This window comes from Pinus tabuliformis, chromosome 5_1 (genome assembly GCF_031772625.1).
Source record: "Pinus tabuliformis cultivar Carrire ecotype Pingquan chromosome 5_1, CPIR1, whole genome shotgun sequence".
In the NCBI taxonomy this organism is placed as follows: Eukaryota; Viridiplantae; Streptophyta; class Pinopsida; order Pinales; family Pinaceae; genus Pinus; species Pinus tabuliformis.
Genome location: NC_142305.1, coordinates 442,751,968 through 442,773,555, shown reverse-complemented (window position 1 = coordinate 442,773,555; position 21,588 = coordinate 442,751,968).

Below are 21,588 nucleotides of genomic sequence, written 5' to 3'. Positions count from 1 at the left end.
GTCTAGACACTATCAACCTACTTTATAAAGCTTCTCATCAAGCCTAAGGGTGCATTAGTGCCTAGGGTAACTCTACTTGTTACCTCGAGAAGAGAGTCAGTGACTCTACATCAGTTTCTATGGGTCAAAGGAGTGAATTGACTGAGAAAATATCCCTAGATTCTCTTCTATGTTAGCTCATAAAATCAGGGAAACATCAGAACTCGACCTGTCTGGGGAAATTACTAATTCCTAATGGAGTATGCAAACATAAAAGAGCACGAGGGCATGCAAACATCACTGCTTTTTCCTAATGGAACTCATGAAGGACTTGGAAACCCTAACCTTACATGCTATATATGCAAGGCTTGGGCCATTGTGAAAGAGGTCAAACCATTTGAAAGGATTGCCTATTTGACTGTTGAGTAGAGTCTTAGACTAAGGCATCGAAAGAGGTTAAGAAGGGAGAGAGAGAGAGGAGCTGGAGGGGGAAGGGAAGGTTGATTCAACTGATGGTTGTAAGCACTCTTTCTACATTAATATAGAACTTTAGTTGTGTTGTCCACTCTAAGATGTTGATAGTATGAATTGTTTGTACGTTTATTCAATATCATTAGCATGAATGGCTTAGTTATATGCAACTATATATCTTTATATGTTCATGCATTGTTTATCAAGGTTTTATGCTGTGATATTACGCTTGTCTTTGCTATGTGTAGGTTTTGATCTGGAGCCGGCTCAGGAGTCTTCTGCCTAGCTGCATTGTGCTCTCTAGAAACACCACACTAAGACTCGAGGTAATAATTCCTTCTTGCTTTTATAGTCATTCGTTAAACATAGATATGCATGTATCTTCGTGACAACTGCAGCTAATCTTACTATTTGCTAAGGATCCTAGGAAGATCCTTAAGGGTTTTCTACATCACCAAACACCAGTGCATTAATCCCTATAACACTCACTATGAAAATGAATGGGATTTGGGGGCAAGAAGTATTTTTATAGGAAAAACCCTAGTTTTTCCATCACCCACTGCGACCAAACCGTGGCTCTATTTGACGAATTGTCAACATCCTTGGAAATATCTCGCCGAGTTATATAACAGGTCTCCCTTTTTTTTTGGTAATTTGACACCAGGGATCCATTTTTCCATGAGGTCTCACTTTATTACCTATTAAAATCAAATTTCTTGACTTAAGCCACCCGTACTCTAGTACCACTTTACCTTTTCATTAGTTCAATCATGTGTCATTTTTCGTCATGAGTGACCATCATTTACATATGTTTTCATAGTCCCCTCCAGGCCTCCCGTATGTGGTAGAATCTTCAAGTCACCCTTGTTCATAGCATTTGAGATTATTCACACTTGTATCTATGGAGTGCAAGTCCCCTTGAGTCCAGTTACAGTGTTCCATACATATTTATGTCACATCCATCCCTTTGTACTCATATTTAGTCTCCATCTCTACCGCTCCATCTTTGCAAAACCCTCGTTTGATTCATTAGCCATCCTCTACAAAATCGAGTCAGTCCCTACCAGGTCGACCATACATATCATGCTATGATAAGGGAAGTCGTCAATTTACCACTCATCTTGTTTCCTTCCATTATCACCCTTGGTTTCAGTCCATCCGTCACTCTACTATCATACCTCATGCCTTTGCTAAGGATTCCTTATTGCCTTAACTTTGGCAGGCCCTCTTTTCTCGACTTCAGCCCATTGATTCCAAAAGTGTGGTCTATAGGGTGGTGTATCCTAGTTCTAGCTTTCATATTTGTTTTGTGCCTCAGATCAAGCAAAGGGAATAATAATTTCCCTTTGACTTGGCTATTTCTCATGTCTCGACACCAGATCCTTATTGCACGATTAATAATCATACACTTGATGGTTCAGTGATCCAAACGGTTGTCCTAGTGATTCCTGGGTATGTGTGAGATGTTATAGACCTCATGAAGGGGTGACCCTTCAGGTAGCCCTCCACATTTCCGGATGTCTGCAAATGTTGATCTAGCCTTAGATGCAATTCCATAGATGTGATAGGGTTTAGTTTTCACTGCTTGTAATGCCCACAACATGCATGTCTCCTTCAGAAGATCCATTTAGATCTTCAAAGCCCTTTTATTTTTTGTAGGGCTTCTTTGGTTGTGATCCCCCCTCACCATGTTAGATTGAGGGGCATTATGTCTCATGTACTCAGATGTTATTATATTCAATCTTGACCTATGTCTTTCTAGGAGCATTATGTAGATGAGATCCACTGTATTATTTTCTAGCCGATTGATGCCATTATATCATGTATCATGTACTTTGTAGCTTAGTACCACATTGATTGTTTCACCATTATTATCTATACGAAGTTATCTCGGTGGGTATGGGCATGCCTCCCATGCCTCATTTGATATCATGTACTCCAACATAAAAGGACGCTTCTATCATTTTAGTAGCTCTCACCCCCTCCATTTTTGTCTGTCCTTGCATTGATTCAATTCTCTCTCTCTCTCTTTCTCTCTGACTTTTGTTTGGTGTCTCATGGAAGTGTAACCTACAATGTATTTCGGTGAAATGATTTTCTCCTAACACTCATATGTTGGGGGAAATCCGTTATGACCAAAAAATGATCACCTAGCCATTTCTAACTAGGTGGGTCGAAATACACCATGTAGGATTAATTTTACCATAGTAAAATCACTTTCACCGTGGGAAATAATTTAGTAAACCATTTTTATTAAATTATTTTCTTATTAAAATTAGAAAACCCCATGAGAATAATTGAGTAAATCATTATTTTAATTTTCTCTATGAATAATTATTAAATCATTATTTGATAATTATTCCTTGTCACATTCGACTAAATCCCCTAGGAATAATTAAATAAATCACTATTTATTCATTATTCCTTATTTTTATTATTGGAATAATTTTTAAATCACTATTTAATAATTATTTCACTTTCACACTATTCTTAATCCTTGTGAAATAATTAATAAATCATTTTATTTGTTAATTATTTATAAATAACGATATTTTACCATTTTCAATATATTTCCCTCTCCAAAAAATATAATAATGTACTCCTAACAATTGGATCTTGATTTGGTCAATAGTATTTTAGTATTCTCCATTTTCGAAATTAACTCAATACTTTTTTATAAATAGGAGGGTTTTCCATTCAATCTTCACCATGCTCATTATCATCATCACCATTATCGTCTCTTTTCACTTCAACTCCCATTGGAGTTCTCCACATTATTTTGGGTTTTTTCATACATTGAGAGAGAGAATTGATTACTGAAGCATCATGGACATCAAAGGACATATCCCATGGAGGGGGATTTGCAGACCCTTTTTGTAAATATCCTTCACCAAGTGTTATCAATTAAAGATTTATTCATTTTAAAGTCTTTCCATTTGGGTTATTAAATTGGATATCTATATTGTTGTTTGTTGTTTTGGATCGTATAAACTGTTTTGTTACATTTTTTCCAAGTTTTATCATAGATCTGAAGTGTAAGAAGCCACAAATTGTTGTTAGGGTCACGTGTTACTTAGTGACTTAAGTGAAGTATTTTTGGTACACCTTCCAAGAAATTTCACACTAACAAAAGGCATCTAGTTTCCAGAGATTTTTGTACTTATATTTTTTTGGCTTATATATCACACCCTAAGAAAAACAAGACTCTTAAAAGCAACCATAACTTGAACCAACTAAATTCCCCACAGGGGGGCACAAAAGAATTAATAGTTCAAGTCAGGACCATTGGGGGTAGGTATCCCATAAGCCACCATGGTCATGTTAAATCTTTGAAACATAGAAGTTGAATTTTGGGGTGCTTAAAATCCTTCATCATCCCACATAAAAGACTATTTGAGTGTGTGAGAGACCCGATTATGAGGGGGTTCGAGTTGCGTCTTGTTCATGCAATACTATTTGGGGCTACCCGACCCATCTAGTGGTCAGTACTAGTAACTGACTACCAAGAAGCTAAAGGATCAACTGCTCCCGTGGGACGAATGTATCTTAGTGGAAAAAATTAGGGAATCCATCCATATAGGTGGAGGTGCGGGCAACACTAAACCCTCATCCATTACCTTGGTTGATTCTTTAGCTTTTGGAAAGTGTCACTAGTCCTTTCACAATGTTTCCCTAGTACCCATTAGAAGATATCTCTGCAAGGTATAGTTACTTTGAGAGTGGGAAGAATGAATAGGTCAGTATAATATATGTTATAATACGCAAAAAAAATGAAAACCATTTTTTTGTTTGATTGATCACATAGCATAAGTTAATGGGAAAGTAATCATTTATTTTTTCTTTATTTTTTGTATGTGATTTACTTGCGCTGATACTTATCTCCGTCCATCATCACACCAAGTAACACACACTCTACTCGACACCATATGGGAAGCCATGATTCCCCATCAATATAAACATTTTTAAAACCTCCCTTCATTACCAAGAGGTGTGCCAGGTCTCTCTTCATTTAGGCGTAGAATACACAACACAACCACCATTATAAGATCTTCCTTTATCAATGCAACTTTGATTGGGACCCCTCCTTGTCAAAGAACCCCATTAACTACCCCTCACGAGACTCCAAAAGCTACCCCTCAGGGGAGCACAACTCCCCTCTCAGGAGTCCACACGGTTCTCACCAAGGTAACCATCCTCATCAAGGAACCCCTTTACATATAATTATTCAAAATCGTTTTACGATGGCAGACAACTTGCAAGTCCCATTTTTAGCTTCCTTAAATCTTCTATATTTAAGCATGCTAACCAATTACCCTATTGCACATGGTCATAATTTGCCACCCATGCCCACCAAGATCCCATTGGACGTTCCAATATTCGAAGGGAAACAACGAGAAGAACCAGGAAACCATGTCATGACCTTTCACCTTTGGTGTTCATCTAATAGTATTACAAAATATACTATTCATCTACGACTGTTTCAACACACCCTTACAGGGATCACAACATAATGGTACATAGACCAACTTTCTGGGTCACATGGGAACTTCAGTTCCGTAGCCACAACATTCCTTACATTCTTCCAACTCTTGATCTACCAAGAATTAGGACTAGAAATCCTAACCCATTTAAAACAAACACCTTCTATGCACGTATCAAACCATATCCATGAGTGGTGGAAACGTCATAGTTTATGCAAAGCTCATCTGGAGGCCAAACTTCTCCAAGACCTCTATCTGAGATCTCTTATGTTAGGAATCTAAAAAATGTGGAAAATTCCTCCCCATAAAATGAGGAATAGGCCATCACCAAAGCTCAACAATTAGAGCTCATATACACACAATCTAGATACCTCTACCATGTTCTTCCAAATGCACCTCTCCCACAAGCCTTTAAATATGAGTTATCGATCTCATCTAATGATACAAACAGATTAATTAGGACAATAAACCAAAATCAGCCAAGAAACACCTTCTAGTACTCTCGAAATACACACAGTGGCCAACCATATGGAACCACACATGCAATGCCCCCACCTTAACACATAGGATATTACCCCACAACCTATCCTCCTGTAAAACCCTGCTATGCAGGTTAGCCCATACCCTCACACAGAGGGTAGAAAATATCCCCCTACAAGGGGTACCCAATATACTCCCCCAAATGGAAACACATATCCCCCTAGGACCACAGAAGAATTTTCCACTTCCCAAATCACATATGGTAACCAAGGACAAGGGGACCAATATTACCCATCCACCACCTCAGTAAAAAAAATGTAGGGGTTAATTTTGTGCAACTATCTCTCCCTCAATAACAACAATCATTTGAAAAATTAAACACGACTAATCCCCTAATGTTGCTAAGAAAAATGGAAATAACAAACCCAAGATTGAGTTTGCACGTGGGGTAAGCAATCAACAACAATCCCAGTAGGCACTAGTTGGGGGAAACCCCAACTGGAAGCCAAATCAGGGATAGACCAATAAAAACCCACCAAGGAAAAATAATAACTCAGGTATACGAAATAATCATGCTTGTTCCATTTTTGGGGAACATGATCATTATATCCATGGTTTCCCACAACTCCTTGAGTTGAAGAGGATGAAAGACAATGAGGGGAAAGGGGCGAAAACCAACAAACTACAGTACTGTAAAAACCCTCCCCCCATTAAGCAGTGGTCAATACACAACAAGGAACCTCCCAACATGATCTAAATATTTTAACTTCAAGGATGCATTTAGAATTATATATAACAAAGCATGTTAACCAGGTAAATTAAAACCACATGAAAAGAACCAGAGAAATATAAGTAATCATGAGATCAAAGACATAATGTTTTGATTATGAATTTCACCCAATGTGGGCTACATCTATGTGCACTACTCAACAATGGGGAGGCCTTGTTTTATTAATTTCCATCAAAGAAATAAAGTATAAACTGTCAGTGTCTGTCTTTCTAGCCTTCCTCTAGTGATCAAACATGCTCTTACAAAGTGATTTTAAGGTGTCAAGGTCAAATTTTGTCATTTTAGTGAGTCTTTAAGAAAAATTTGGTCACTAGGTATTAGGTCTAGGGTTTGCTTTTACTCCTTCCAAAGTTGCCCAAATGTTGGTTCATGTCACCATTCAACTTAGTTTACCATCATTCAAAGGGTTTTCATCATCATGTTAGGGTCTAATGGGTCATTTTACACCTTGTTCATGCTCCAGTCGCGCCTACGTAAGGTTCATTTCCCTCTCCTAGGGTTTTGAAGGAAATTTCTCTTGAATGGTAAAAGCATCAACAAAACTTGTATCCTGATGTTCCTACACCTTCCCCTATCCTTAATGTACCTTACTAAACACTTCCCATCACTCAGATCCCTCAAATTCCTCATTTTTGCACAAACCCTAGTTTCTTGCTACAACTTGGCAATTTTCTAGGGTAGGCCTGTGTTTTGCCCTTTTAGACCCCTTCCCCTCACTCAATTTATGAGATTACACATTCCCCAGTTTCCTAATATCCCTCCCCACCTAGCAAAATTTCATCAAGAATTTAGAAGCCCCCAATCCCCTTCATTTCGCTTCATTTCGACAAATCCCCTGTTCCACACATCGGGGTACGTTTTACTCAAATGATGTTTCTGAGCAAGAAAAGATGAATTTTGGAAAAATGAGAGAGGTTTTTCTCCAAAATAGGCCAAGTACTAAAAACCTCCTTCATGTTTTACACAGGTGTCTTGGTTTTGAAGAAATGTCAAAAATAAAGTTGCCTCAGGAGGATTGATGCACCTCTAAAGTGACCTTGGGAAAATCAAGTTTTCTCCTATCTTGATTGGCCAAATGAATTTTTTTATGAGTCAAAGGATAATGAGACACAAATAGCTTTCCAATGAGCTATCATGAGCTCAATTTGGAGTTGAGGAACACCTTCAAAAGTTGACTGCAACAGCACCCTGCCTTGAGGCAGCATCATTTGGCACATTTTGACCAGTCTTGGGAGATTTGAATTTTGACAGGAAAATGAACTCCAAATTGAAAAATTCTAGTTGGGTTGGAAATTAGACTCAAATACCTTTCCAACGAGCTATCCTGTGCCCAATTTTGACATTGGAAAGGCCTCCAAAAGTCTCCTGGAAAAAGCACTACGCATAGGGAAGGCGCAGCGCATTGGGCAGCAATTTCCAGTGTAAATTTACACTGGCGCGACGCATAGGGAAGGCGCGGCGCATTGGGCTAAAAAGCCTGATTTCTCTCAAAAACTCCCTCAAATTTCCAAAATCACTCAACTCTTCTAGTGTGCAAGTAATTTAAGCCCTCTTCCTTGCTAGTGAAGGAGTTTTTCATACAATTTATGGTGGTTGTGTAAAAGAAAATTCAAACCCTAATACCTTGCAATTTGTGCTCACAAACAAGTGCTTAGGGTTTGTAGTTGGTGTTTTTGTTTCCAAATTCCATTCCCTCACTTCCACACTCTTTTTTTCCCACATTCATTTTCTAGTTTCATCCCCATATCCCTAATTCCCATATCCCTAAATTCACTAACCCTATATTCCTAACTCCCACTATCCCAAACCCTAGCTACACATTCCTAAACCCTAATTGTTATCCTAAAGTCTAAAAAATATCCCTAAAACCCTTCTATTCCCCAAATTCTAGTCAGCAACATTTCTAAAACCCCTCTTACCCTCTCTCTCCACAGTCCCTCATACATTCTTACCCTTGGTGGCAGTAATCAAGAAACACCATAATTTTCCTATTTTTCATCAAGAAAACTCACTTGCTAGTAGAGATGGAATTTGATCCGTCATGTGATCATGAGGAGGAGACCCATAGTGACTCTCCCACAGAGGTACATACACCCAGGAGGCCTCATAGAGGTGGCGAAACATCCGTGAAGACCAGCAGGCTACCCAAAGAAGCCTAAATGAGAGGACACCCATTCAGCAGGAGATAGAGGCTGATCGAGAGATTTGGCTCAAGAGGATAAACATCCACTTAGAGAAGCTGCTGGAAAAGACTGACAGAGACAAAGCATTTTTGAGACACATGGCTTTCCATTACATGGCGCGGAACAGGGTTTGCAAGGAATGAATAAGGAATCTAAAGGCAAAATTAAAGAAGGCAATAAGGAAGCAAAAGAGGCAAAAGGAGCTTGATTGTCTTTAGATATTGGCCGAAGCCTCTTTAGCCTAGCATGAAACTTGATGGAGAAGATCCAACCCAAATTTCAAGAAATTTGGGGCATTTTTGGCATTTTGACAAATTTTGGCACTAAAAAACAGAGTTTTCCTCCCTATGCGTCGCGCCACGTGGCACGCGCTTTTGCTAGGGAGCTCCAAATTGCAAAAAAATTGCATTTCTAGATTTGGCATGAAAAATCATGGTTGTTGGTGCATGGCCAAGAAATTTGGGCAAGTTTTGAGTCCTCAGAAGGTCAAAAACACTCAAAAAATGACCTCACTACCCCTATTTTGACACACAGGAAGTAGTGTTGGGAGATTGAAGTTTTGGAGGGGAAAATGACATCCAAATTCAGAAATTCCACTTGGGTTGGAAAGTAGACAGGTAGGGCTTTCTAAAAAGCACACTTGGGCTCAATTTGGACTTCAGAAAGTGCCTAAAAATCAGTTCCAAAGTAGCACGATGCATAGAGAATCAGGCACGACGCATAGAGGATTTTTGCCTATTTTTCACTGTTCAGCTCAGTAATTCACCTAGTTTTGACTAGTTTTGCTTCTTGATGTTATTCTTGACTTTTAATGATGTAATTTGACAACCATGATGTAATATTGGCACATTTTTACTTTTTCTAGAGGATTCATTCACTAAAAGGTGAAAATTGAATGAATGAATAAGTTTCCTAGCATATAGGGGTATGTTGTTTGACTACCTAGATTTCAGTTCCTTGTTTAGAATTAGTTCAAATAGCTCCTAGAATGATGAGCTAGACCCCTATAGGCAAGCAAATAGGTTTGTATTGTCTATATTATGTAATTTGTAAGTCATTTTCAGGGTTGGATACTTGGGATTGCTTAGCACTCTATTATACATTTCATTTCTGCAATTTTGGCAAAGGAAAGACTAGGGTTTTGCAGCACTTGTTGGAATCCTTGTGGCTCTGTGTTTGGATGGTGTTTTTCTCCATGTATTTTTAAGTTCATTAATGTTTATGTGTGCCATTTCCCTTCTCTTTGCTTCATAAATTAAACAAATGAGTACTTAAGGTGGAATTCATAAACTACTATGCTCTGCCTTTGACTTTTGTTTAGTTTTATATGTTTTCTTCAGTTTGTAGAGGATCCTTGATATAATCTTTCCCTCTTTAGCTTCTCAGCAATCCTTTCTATCCATTCATTCAATGTAAGGCATCCTAACCATTGTCTTCCTTGCCCCAATCAGAACTCTGCAAAAACTAGGCCTCATCCCCGAACCCAAAATTTGCCTGTCCCTTTTTTCCAACAAAACCCCCAAAAGCTTAAATCAAATCTTTGAACTTCATAACTAGCCTAAGATCAGTTGTTAAATTAGTTATCTCAAGCCCTATTGATTATCTTTTGCTGAGATTGACCCAGAGAGATCCCTCTCCTATCCTCGTAGGGCTAGCTACCAGGCTGAGCGTGGTTTGATGTGGAACTAGAACCTTGTCTTTTCAGCCTGAGGCAAATCTAGGCTCTAACATAAACAACTCTACAAAAATGACCCTTATACCTCCAATATGGATGATGGCCTAAAAATGCAGAGCTTAGCTAGAGAAACATACATGACCACTGAATTCCTCACATGAAGACATGCAAAATCGACTATAAACTTGTTCAATTTTGACACCGACACCTCTGGCACGCCAAGGGAATCTTTTTGGCATCTCAAGATTCTTATGCTTCAAGGTTCCACACCCTCTGTCTGCTCTTGGTTCCACTAGTCTTCCGTCCTAACTGCTCTAGTCAAATGGTGAAATGAGGGGTTTAAGTAGAAATTCATTGGGCAGATAAACCAACGGAGACCATTGGGCATGCTGGTTAAAGTGTTAGGTTTGGTGGGGGGAAGGTCAAAGGTTCCAACCACCCTCCCCCTCCCGACCATTTTTGGAACACTGTTTGATATTGGTTACCGTTGTTTGGATGTTCGAACTGCCATATGGTTTTTATTTCATATTTTTAGAGTCACCTATTGGGGTTCGTCCCACATGGGCCGGGTGGGTTCAAACCCCACCGAATCCCCTCCAATCTTGGTCTTTCCATGGTATACGATGTATCAAATATGGTAACGACGTTTGAAGTGGGGCCAGGTCTGACAATGGGCGACCTCCTAATATAAAATATAATATGTGGTGGGGTTTAGCAAGGGTGGTGATCTACCAACCCTTTTTTTGGTTATTAACATATTACAATATATTAATCTTTGATGAGGGTGGCAGGGGTGGGAACCCACTACCCCTATTCTATGTCTTTTTTTGTATTTATAAAATAATATGATCATTTTTAAGTTTGTCAAAAATAAGGGTCACTCGGAAAATTAACTATTTGACAAATTCCTCGATTTCTGGTGGCCAAATTCCATGCACTAGGTTTGTATCATTTTGTTTCCTCCTTAAAACTTCCACTTGTCCAACTTTGACCCAAAATTTGACTAGCCATAACTTGATCATATAGACTCAGATTCGAGTGTCATTCACACCATTAGAATCAGGAAGATGAGCACTACGATTTGGTTCTAGCTTTTATTCCATCTAACAACTTTTATTTTTGAGCTATTTTCAAGGCCACTTGTACTTCTAGATCCTCTGGATCATTCCTCCCCACTAAAGAGATTTTAGTCCTCCAAAAACATGACCACATCCTGCACACTGCCTATATCCTCATCAAAACACACTTTCAACATCTGTATTGCATGCTAGTATGGTACATTCTTTGCAATCACATTCAAACCACATATGAATCAAACAACCCCATACTTGCCAAGATTTTATAACACACACCCTTTGGTCAAGTTTTACATAATAGAAACCAATACAACAACTGCTCACAAAAAGCCAAAAAAATCATCATTTCTTTAGTAAACAATGTAAAACACATCATCACTTTTACAATTATTCGCAACACATGATTTAAAAACTGTGGTCATGGCAAGTGACTATACCTACTAAAACCATCTCTTACTTAACAAAGTGAATGGGTTATCTCCCTATGGCATATTTACTTGTAGAATATCTTCACCAGTTTGTTTCTTCATGGGTGCTTTGTGGGCCTAGAGTGTTTGGCACATGGATTTCTGGTGTCCATCCTCGTTGAAGTAACTATAATGATTCTTTCTCCTCCAAAATTTCTGAATCGTCTTGGAACACTTTCTCTTGGTGCACCTCTGATAAGTGCCCATGGAATCCTCACTATCACTAGAATGTGATGAGGTGCTTTCATGATATGTTTTTGGTTGGTGCCATCTTGGAACATTCCCCAACCTCTTTTCTAACATATCCAAGTCCTGCATAACAAGGAAATTCCTCTACTTTGATGGGATTCACAATTCCTTAGCCATTAATTTCGAGGCCCTTTCCTTGATACCCCATTTTCTTCAATAATTTTGATCCAATTCTTGTAGTATGTCTCTCAAAAGAAGCAAATCATCATCATAAAAAAGTACATGAAATTGAAGAATCACTTTTTACCTCAGTCTTGTTATGCTGCAAATTTTCTAAGGCCTCCTCCTTGGCTTGTAATTGATGTTGCAACCTTTGTTTCTTCTTCTCTGCTTCTTGTAGGAGTCCCCTTAGTACAACATTCTCTGTCTGAATTCCTTGGTTCATTTCTTCAAGTTCTTGGAGCCATGATGCATTTGGTGCCCTTTTCATATTTGGTACAACATTGGCTTAAATATCTATCTCATTACTCAAATCGGATCCCAAGTTGATGGGTCCATCCACTGCAATCCCAAGACCCGCGAGCTTCATTTCATCACCTAAGTCTGATCTTAGGTCAATTGGTCCACCACTTGTAAATCTCATTGTTGTGACCTTCTCATCATACTCGGATTCAGATTCTTGGTCTTGTTGCATGGTTGCAACTATATTTTGCTTCTCCTTTTTGTCATTCCTCTTAGGTCTCAATTCTGGGTGCAATTTCTAGCAATTCTCCTCATCATGCCCTTCTTTCTCACAATGAGCACAGAAGGGCTTTGATCCTCTTCTCTTCTTTGTTGCTTGCCTCTTTTTTTGGTCATCTTGTTCATGTTTCTCCTTTATTTCTAGATGTACAACCTTCACACTAGCTTCATCAAGAGACTTAGGTTCAAATAATGATAATGAATGGCACAAATAATAATACAAAGAAACAATATATTTCATCAGCATCTTAGGAGTGTCTAGTGGAACATTTAATGCTAATATTTTTTTTCTAAAATCCTCTATAAAATTCTAAATAGTCTTACCTTTTATTTTTTTCAAATGTTTCCATTCCATCATGGCCTTCTGTCTGTAACCCAATGGATAAAATTATCCTCTTAAAGCAAAAATGAACTCAGAGTAAGATGGAAGAAGTTTACGACTACTCCACCTTGCTGCAGTTTTCCTTCCCACCAGACGAGAACAGTGCCACTCAATCAAAGGGATGCTATCTGGATCTTGAGTTCATCTTATTTGATTTGTTGTATGTGGAAATGCACTTCAACCTATCTTATCCAGTTATCTAGCTCTTCTACATTAGATTCTCCACTAAAAACAGTGAATTAAATTTTACGTCTAGCTTAAAAAAAAGCTTTTTAGATGCATTCCTCTGATGCCTGTTAGAGTGATGAGCAGAAGAAGAAGAATATATATTACTAGAATGTGTAGAGGGAGGAGGCTCTTCTCCACCACCTCCATGATTTACCGATGCATGTTCATCTGAAAATTTCTTCCCAGGCTTGAATGTCTTCTCATACTCTGCAAATTGCTTGTCAACTCTCTTTGCCATGGTGTAGAAAACATTGTGATAATTTATATCTTCCTCGATTCGAGATTCCTAATTTTCCATGTTCCATCTTCATGGTTGCCCCGCTTCAGGATCAAAGGACTTAATTTTTCCTTCACCTCTTTGGAGCTTGTTCCTCATTAGCATTCCCTCATGAAAATCTCATCAAGAAGACCTTCTATGATACCAAAATTGATCCAGGTCTTTTAACTTCAAGGATGCATTTATAATTACATATAACAGAGCATGTTAACTAGGTAAATCAAAACAGCATGAAAATAAGTGGAGAAACATAAGAAATGATGAGATCAAAGACATAATGATTTGATTACAGATTTCACCCAATATGGGCTATGTTTCCAAGCCTTGCTCAACAGTGGGGAGGCATTTCTTATTAAGTGGCATCAAAGAAATCAAGTACAAGAAACTTTACAAAAATGACCCTTATAGCTCGAATCTGGATGATGGTCTAAAAGTGGAGAGTTCAGCCAGAGAAACATACATCATCTTTGAATTCCTAGCAGGAAAACATGCAAAATTGACTATAAACTTTCCCAATTCTAACACTGGCACCTCTGGCACTCCAAGGGAATCTTTTTGGCATCTCAAGGCTCATATGGTTGAGGTTTCCACACATTCTGCCTGCTCTTGGTTCCACTGTTTTTCTCTCCTAGCCACTCTGGTCGAATGGTGAAATGAGTGGTTTAAGTAGAAATTCGATGGGCAGATAAACCAACGGAGGCCATTGGGTACATTGGTTAAAGTGCTTAGTTTGGTGGGGGGATTTTCGGAGGTTCCAACCGCCCACCTGACCATTTTTGCAACACTATTTGATATTGGTTTCTTCCATTTGGATATTTGAACTATCATATGGTTTTTATTTAATATTTTTAGAGCCACCCATTGGGGGTCGACCCATTTGGATTGGGTGGGTTCAACCTACACCAAATCCCCTCCCATAATTGTCATGCTATGGTACACGATGTAATGAATATGGTAACGACGTTTGAATTGGGGTTGGGTCTACCAGCGGGTGGCTCACCCATTGTAACATAACATATAATATGTGGTGCAGTTCAGTGGGGGTGGTGAATCGTCGACCTTTTTTTGGGGTTTGTAATATATTATAATATATTAACCTTTAGTGGGGGTGGCAGGGATGGCAACCCACCACCACTATTTTATGTTTGTTTGTTTGTTTGTTTGTTTGTTTGTTTGTTTTTTTTTTTTTTTTTTTTTTTTTTTTTTTTTTTTTTTATAGAACAAACTAAGTATTTTTAACTTTGTCGAAAATAAGGGTCACTGGGAAAATTAACTATTCGGAAAATTTGTCGAATTCTAGTGGTTGGATTCAGAGCACTGGGTTCCTGTCATTTTGTTGCCTCGTTAAGCCTACCACTTGTCCAACTTTGACCCAAACTTTGACCAACCATAGCTTGACCATATAGACTTGGATTTGAGTGTTGTTCACACCATTGGAATTAGCTAAAGAGCACTGCGATCTGGTCTTGGTTTCACTTCCATCTGACAAATTTGATTTTTGAGCTATTTTCAAGGTCACTTGTACTTCTAGATCCTTCAAGATCACAAAAAAACTATCAAAATCCTCGTGGAGGAAGTTCCCAAAGTACCTCATGTTGCAAAATTTACATGGTAGGAGAAGAATTTATCCTACAAATGCCTAACTGAGAGTACGGAACTCCACTAGAAACCAACCCTTCCACCTTGACTATTACAACACCTTTAACAATCCGTTGATATGCCATAGAACCCATCCCAAATATGGTTAAAGGACCTTTACGATGAATTAAATATAACTCAAAGGTTTCTCACAACTATAACATAGTTGATGAATTAGCTTAAACTCCTTTAGCTAACATTGGAAGTTTTGCAATCATGCCTAGCCTAATGGAAAGCCTTACTTTCTGCATTAGGAGAAATCAACCCTACCAATTATCACTTAATGGTATTTGACTTGGATAAAGCTAGCCCACATCTACCATCAACCATCGCTTTTCAAATTTTGGTCTCAGCACAAAACTTCACCATTCAACGATGCATAGTCAGTGAGGGATCATCCACATGTATCATGTCCAAAATAGTTTTAGAAAAACTTGAATGTCTCGAAATCAAACCAGCTGACATCACTCTTGGATCATACAATGGGCATCCTTATTCTCCCAAAGGCCTATACCAAGGAATTCTAGTACAAATTTCTGATAAAATGGTACTCATTGACATAGAAGTATTGGACGCACAGTTGGATTACAATGTCCTTCTTGGAGGAAGTTACATGTATGGGATGAAAGTAGTGGCATCCTCCATATTCAAAGTAATGATGTTTCCTCATGACAGAAATATTTTAGAATTCACCAACTTACATACTATGAGAAGAAGACTTTAACTTCCCTTGATGGTGTGCTACCTTTTGTCGGGTATTCTCCTGAGATGATCACAACCTATACTGAATTCATACCTCGAAAATTTAAATCATCAATGCTCCTTGGGACATAGCCAGGAGACCCACCTATGATAGAGGATACTAATCTGGCCACAAGAGTCTCAATGTGCATGATGTGTTCATAAAAAACCCATCATGATCAAGAACCAGTTCTAGATACCAATAATAATGTAGTTGTTGATCCGTCATTCTTACCATATGTTATCACCTAAACACTATTCTTATTCCCTTCACGTGGTTTTGTCTTGCACCAAGTTATTGCAACACTCACGTTTCCAAATAAGGATTTGGCAATACCAGTATGTTATCTAGCCCCTTAGGTCATGTTGGAAAATTCAGGTATCACATTGATAGGTGTCATTCCTATAGCCCCTCCTTAGGATAACACCCCACAATAAGAAATGTTTGCATCGACACCCACCAGTTCTAGAAAAAGGGATAGAAAAAAAGGCAAGAAGGTGGAAGCTTCAAACACTTCCTCCTCCAAGGTACCTCCACCTTGTGCTTTGTGTGAAGTAGTTGGGAACCCTACCAATATGTGCCCCAAGTTAGATGAGTTAAAATCTCTTCTACATGCTCCAAAAGCACCCGTGAACCCTCCTACACCTACTAGAGAAAATACCACACATGAACGTAATAAGGTATTGCGCACCAATAATGCATGCACCATATGCGCAGAATATGGGCATTACACTCATCATTTCCTTGAAATCCCACAATATTGAGATGCTTTAGGTGCACTTGCCCAAGCTAATACTGTGATCCCATCATTACCAGCTCACCAATGGTAAATGATGGATGTAAAACAAATTTTCATGTCATGGGGGAATAAGCTTCATGCTCATATCCCTCTTCTAGTCATTCTACCTCCCACCATACACAGAGACAACCAGAATCAGTGACACCTCAACATATATTCTTGTGCACTTTATGCAACGAACCAGACCATTTCATTAACCAATGTCCTGAGTTACGAGAATTTAGGAGGTATTACCTTACCCTACACATCAACCCAAACAACAAAACCAGACACCGGCATCATAGTTGCCACATTTGTGTAGGAAACTGTCATACTCGGTGTTGCCCACAACTTCTCCAATTCTATGAAACATTGGATTTCATGTGCTAATTCATCGTTGAGAACTCAACATTAGTTGAACCAGATACACAATCACTAGATAACACCACACTAGTGTGGGACGATGGATCTAGGTCCATATTATCCATATTCAAGGAAAAAACACTGCCTGAGACAAAGTCAGGCACCCATTGATGTGTCAAACCCCACCACCATCAGTTAGGATCTAGAAGAAAGACAAAACAACCTCAGGCCACATTGTCAAAAATCACTTCACAAGTGCACCCTATGCAATAGACTCAACCACTAATTAGACAAGATTCGAGAAATATTTTTCTTATTGGTACATATTCCACCACCTAACCGTGCTAGATTCTTGCATCATCATTGCCACATCTACTCTCAAGCACACCATACATGGAATTGTCAGTACCTTCCACATTTTTGTGTAGCGAGGGCAGCATTGAGACAAGCTCACATTGGGGACACATCTCATGCTGATACTAATATCTAGAGGCTACCAACACCCAGGAATGGCCAACCTTATGACACTAGCTAGGCGTCGTCATCTCACACTATGGCTTATATTGACACCAACACCATTTATTGTGTTAGCACTAGTTAGTGTGAATTATTTGCACCAGTAACTCTCATAGTTCTAAGACATGTCCTATGTTGCAAACATTTTTACATCTTAGAATTCAGCACCAGCCTCACATAGAGGAAGATACATTGGCTCCTAGGATGCTGACAGTATCGCAAGAACCCACTCCCATTCCCCATTAGTCTGCCATTATGAAAAGTCCACCACCACCTAATGCTGACGACACACAACATCACATACGATTCATTTCCTCCTCTATAGGAACCATGATTCGTGTTGTCTGCACATCACTTTTTAGTGTCGACACTATTAAAGCCACCACAATGGTGATACCACCACCGACTATGCAAACCCATCCCATCTACACATTGTCAACTTAACTAGGTTCTATGGAATCAACCACCGAATCATTTTCTTGCTCGTCTTTCAGCACAACAAAGATAGACCTCCTCCCTCATGACCTCACATAACCCAGTTCAACATTAGATAATATTTTTCACTCAAACAAAGATATTCTAGAGGCCATGATGGAGCTCGAGTGTCCTTGGCATGCCATGAATCACCGCTCTTTCTTCCTACCTTAAAAAGCCTTTATGCCTCTTGATGTGCCAACACATGATGTTTCCACCATAGAAAGGATTTCTTGCCATTAGGACATGTAGATTGGCTTAAAAATCCCATCCCTACACCAAATGCATTTGAGGAAGGGAATATGTTTAATATCTCACCTATCACTAAGGTTGATATTTCAATCATACCTAGCACTATCAAATAAATCTCATTAGGGGCAACATGCTCCCCAAACAAGGCAACATCATACGAAGCCCTATTTCAAGAATAGAGGGATATATTCACATGGACCTATTCTAAGATGTCAGACATCAATCCCACCACAGTGGAGCACCATATTAACACATGGCCTGATGCTCACCTAATGAAACAAAAAAACCATCAGTTCCACCCTTGTAAAGCTAAAGCAATCAAGAAGGAAATTGATAAGCTACACAAAGTTGGTTTCATATATCATATCACTTACACCTCTTGGGTTTCTATCCTTGTACCTATCAAGAAGAAACAAGGCACCATTCACGTTTGTACTAATGTTTGAGATTTGAACAAATTTTGTCTCAAGGGAAATCACCCTAGACCATTCATTGACTAAGAGATTGAAGCTTGTGTTGGTAACGAGGCCCTATCCTTCATGGACATGTTCTTTGGGTATAATCAGATTCAAATTTTCCATATGGATCAGTATAAAACTGCCTTCATAACCCCAAGCTCATCTTTTGGGAGTGACGCCTGCTCAGAGTACCCTTTAAGGTGCACCTTCTCATGTTCTTCAATTCATCTTGTTCAACACATTTCCATATATATGTGTGTGTGTGTGTGTGTGTGTGTGTGTGTGTGTGTGTATGTATGTATATATGTATATATGTATATATGTATATATGTACATATATATATATATATATATTTTATTAAGATGTTTTCACTTGGGGTATTGGTTGTCGATGTTGCAAGTACTTCAGCAGCTTCCCTCTAGAATCAGTACCCCGGTGGCTATCGACAATGAAGGTATCATTCTTCACTCAGCATGATAGGCTTCCTTTAAATCTTTACATATACTGAGATCATTTCTCTGAAATGAACCATAGGCCTATCATCTCGACCACGTTTACCAATCCCTCCCCTTGTAGATGGTAAATGTCCATGCTGGTCGATAGAACCTTTCCATTCATAGATCACCCCATGTTGTAGACCCCTCACACCATTGGATCCATTACCATATACTCAGGTCCAAGAGCCATTCCACTTTCATGCACTGAAGATTAGCCTCATTCTCCTCTTCTTCATGTATTTCTTACCAAACCCACTCTCAAACCACCTCATTTATTTTGCGACAGATCAAGTTGAACACATTACCGTGCTTTAAATTTGGCGTACTATCCCTCCATTTTCATAGCCCATTTGCGTCACTTCCTTTGCCTCATCAACCCCACATCGAGACCAACTAGTGGGGCCCCCACCCTCTGTATAAAACTTTGTCCCTTCATCATGATGCAGGTCACCATTTTCATGGGGTAACCATCTACGTGTTTATACATCCCAAACCACCTTTACATTATTTTGGAAAGTGTACAAATATTTTTTAGGAAAAGAGTTCCCACCTATATTTTCATGTCTCATATCCGACAATAGTTCCAAATCACCCCTAATTGGAGCTTGTTGTTCACCACCTCATTCATTGAACATTCATCACACAAGTCAAAACACGCTCACCCCTACCCTGGTTGTCCTACCAACTCCATGGATTTTCCCCAGAAGAATTATTTGACTTACGCCACACACAATACAACTCTAACCTTGGGTAGTTGACAACATCCATTCATACTGTCCACTTTCATTATCATGCCTTTTGGACCCATCATATTACAAACATCTTTCTCCATCATGATTCCCCCAACATTTTGGGCGGTTGATTTCTCTTTCCTGTCAACTTCGACATAACTTTTCTAGGATCGAGGTAGTACCTTGGATTCCCCCATCCCTTAAGGGAAATTCTCGAGTGGCATAGTGGCAATCACTATCGACCATTAATGTCAGTGCCCCCCCTAAAATTTGACACCAACATAAGCTTTCATTTCATGGTGGTATCATACTTCGTGACTGTTTTAGTTCTCTCATTTAGTTGAAGACCCATGAATCACCTAACACCTCTTTCAATAGTGCTTACATCTCGATGCATGGGAGGTACCTACAATCGAAGACCCATGGACCCATGATCACCTCACTCAACAGTGCTTCACCTTTTTGATGCATAGGGGCACCTAATTCAATCTATTTGTGAGAAGTGCCCTTAAGGGCGTAAGCAATTATCATCAACCATCAACATGTCATCCACTTCAATGTTGACTTAATAGGAATATTTCTTGTATGATTGTAATACTTAATTACTAGTCATCATGACAAGCATGGGACATGCCCACCTCGTATATACACTTTAATCAGAGAATGGTTATCTTTATCCTCGGTGAAGGTTTTTCTCGTCTCATCTCTGTAGCAAGTCATTCTCTCTCTCAAGAAATTGATTAGGTTCTCAGTCAAAAAGTAAAAACGTGATGAATTTTGGCTATACGTTTGCTCCTGACCTCATACATCAGGGGGAAATTGTAAACAATGGAAAATCATATGCACATTTGTACAATTTAGATGGCACCCAAAGTCATCTAACAAAGAATACAAGTGAAGATTTTCCAGCTGAAGACAGCATGGAAATTAAAAAAATTTAAATTCTCCAAAGGTCACATATGTAAAATTGAGTTGCATAACCTATCTAAAGGTCAAAATTGACAACTTCGCGACTTTTCTTTCGATATCTGTGTGGTCGAAGAACCACTTCACACGCTTGGAAGATGAGATTCCCTGACATGTTCCAGTCAAGTACAACTGAATTCAGGTTGCCCTAAAGATATGCAGCCCCCAAAGGGATCCCCTTGTCCTACTCATGGGTCATTTTCTCATTGATGGATCAAGAGAGGGAAGAGGGATTCAAAATTCTATATAAACAAACCATTGAAGGACCAAAAACAAGGCAGGGTTATGTTGGGAAAATTGTTCTCAAACAATCATGTATCTCATTGTTGCGAAGAAGTAGAGCACTATTGTGTTCGTATAGTTGCTTCTTAGCAATCCATCATTCTAGTGTGGATAGGATGTCACCATTGAGAGAGCCTTAATACTTCTTTGAGAGAGAGGAGAAGCTTACAAAGAGAATGAAGAAATGAACCTCCTTGTTGAGGATTTTTGAGGACCACTCCTCAAAGAATTCTCTCCAAGTGTTTAGTAGTCATCTATTGTATTCATCTTCTACTTTCAACAATCAATAAATGGATCATTTTTCCATTATATTATTGACTTGTTTACTTGATTAAACATTATTTAAGTGCTTTGTTTTTATTTTTTAGTTTATGTTATGTATGCATTGTTTTTTACCATTTGCAATGCTTTTTTTCTCCTGTTTGTCCACTAACAACAACCAATTTAATTTGTGATAGGAACAACTAACTA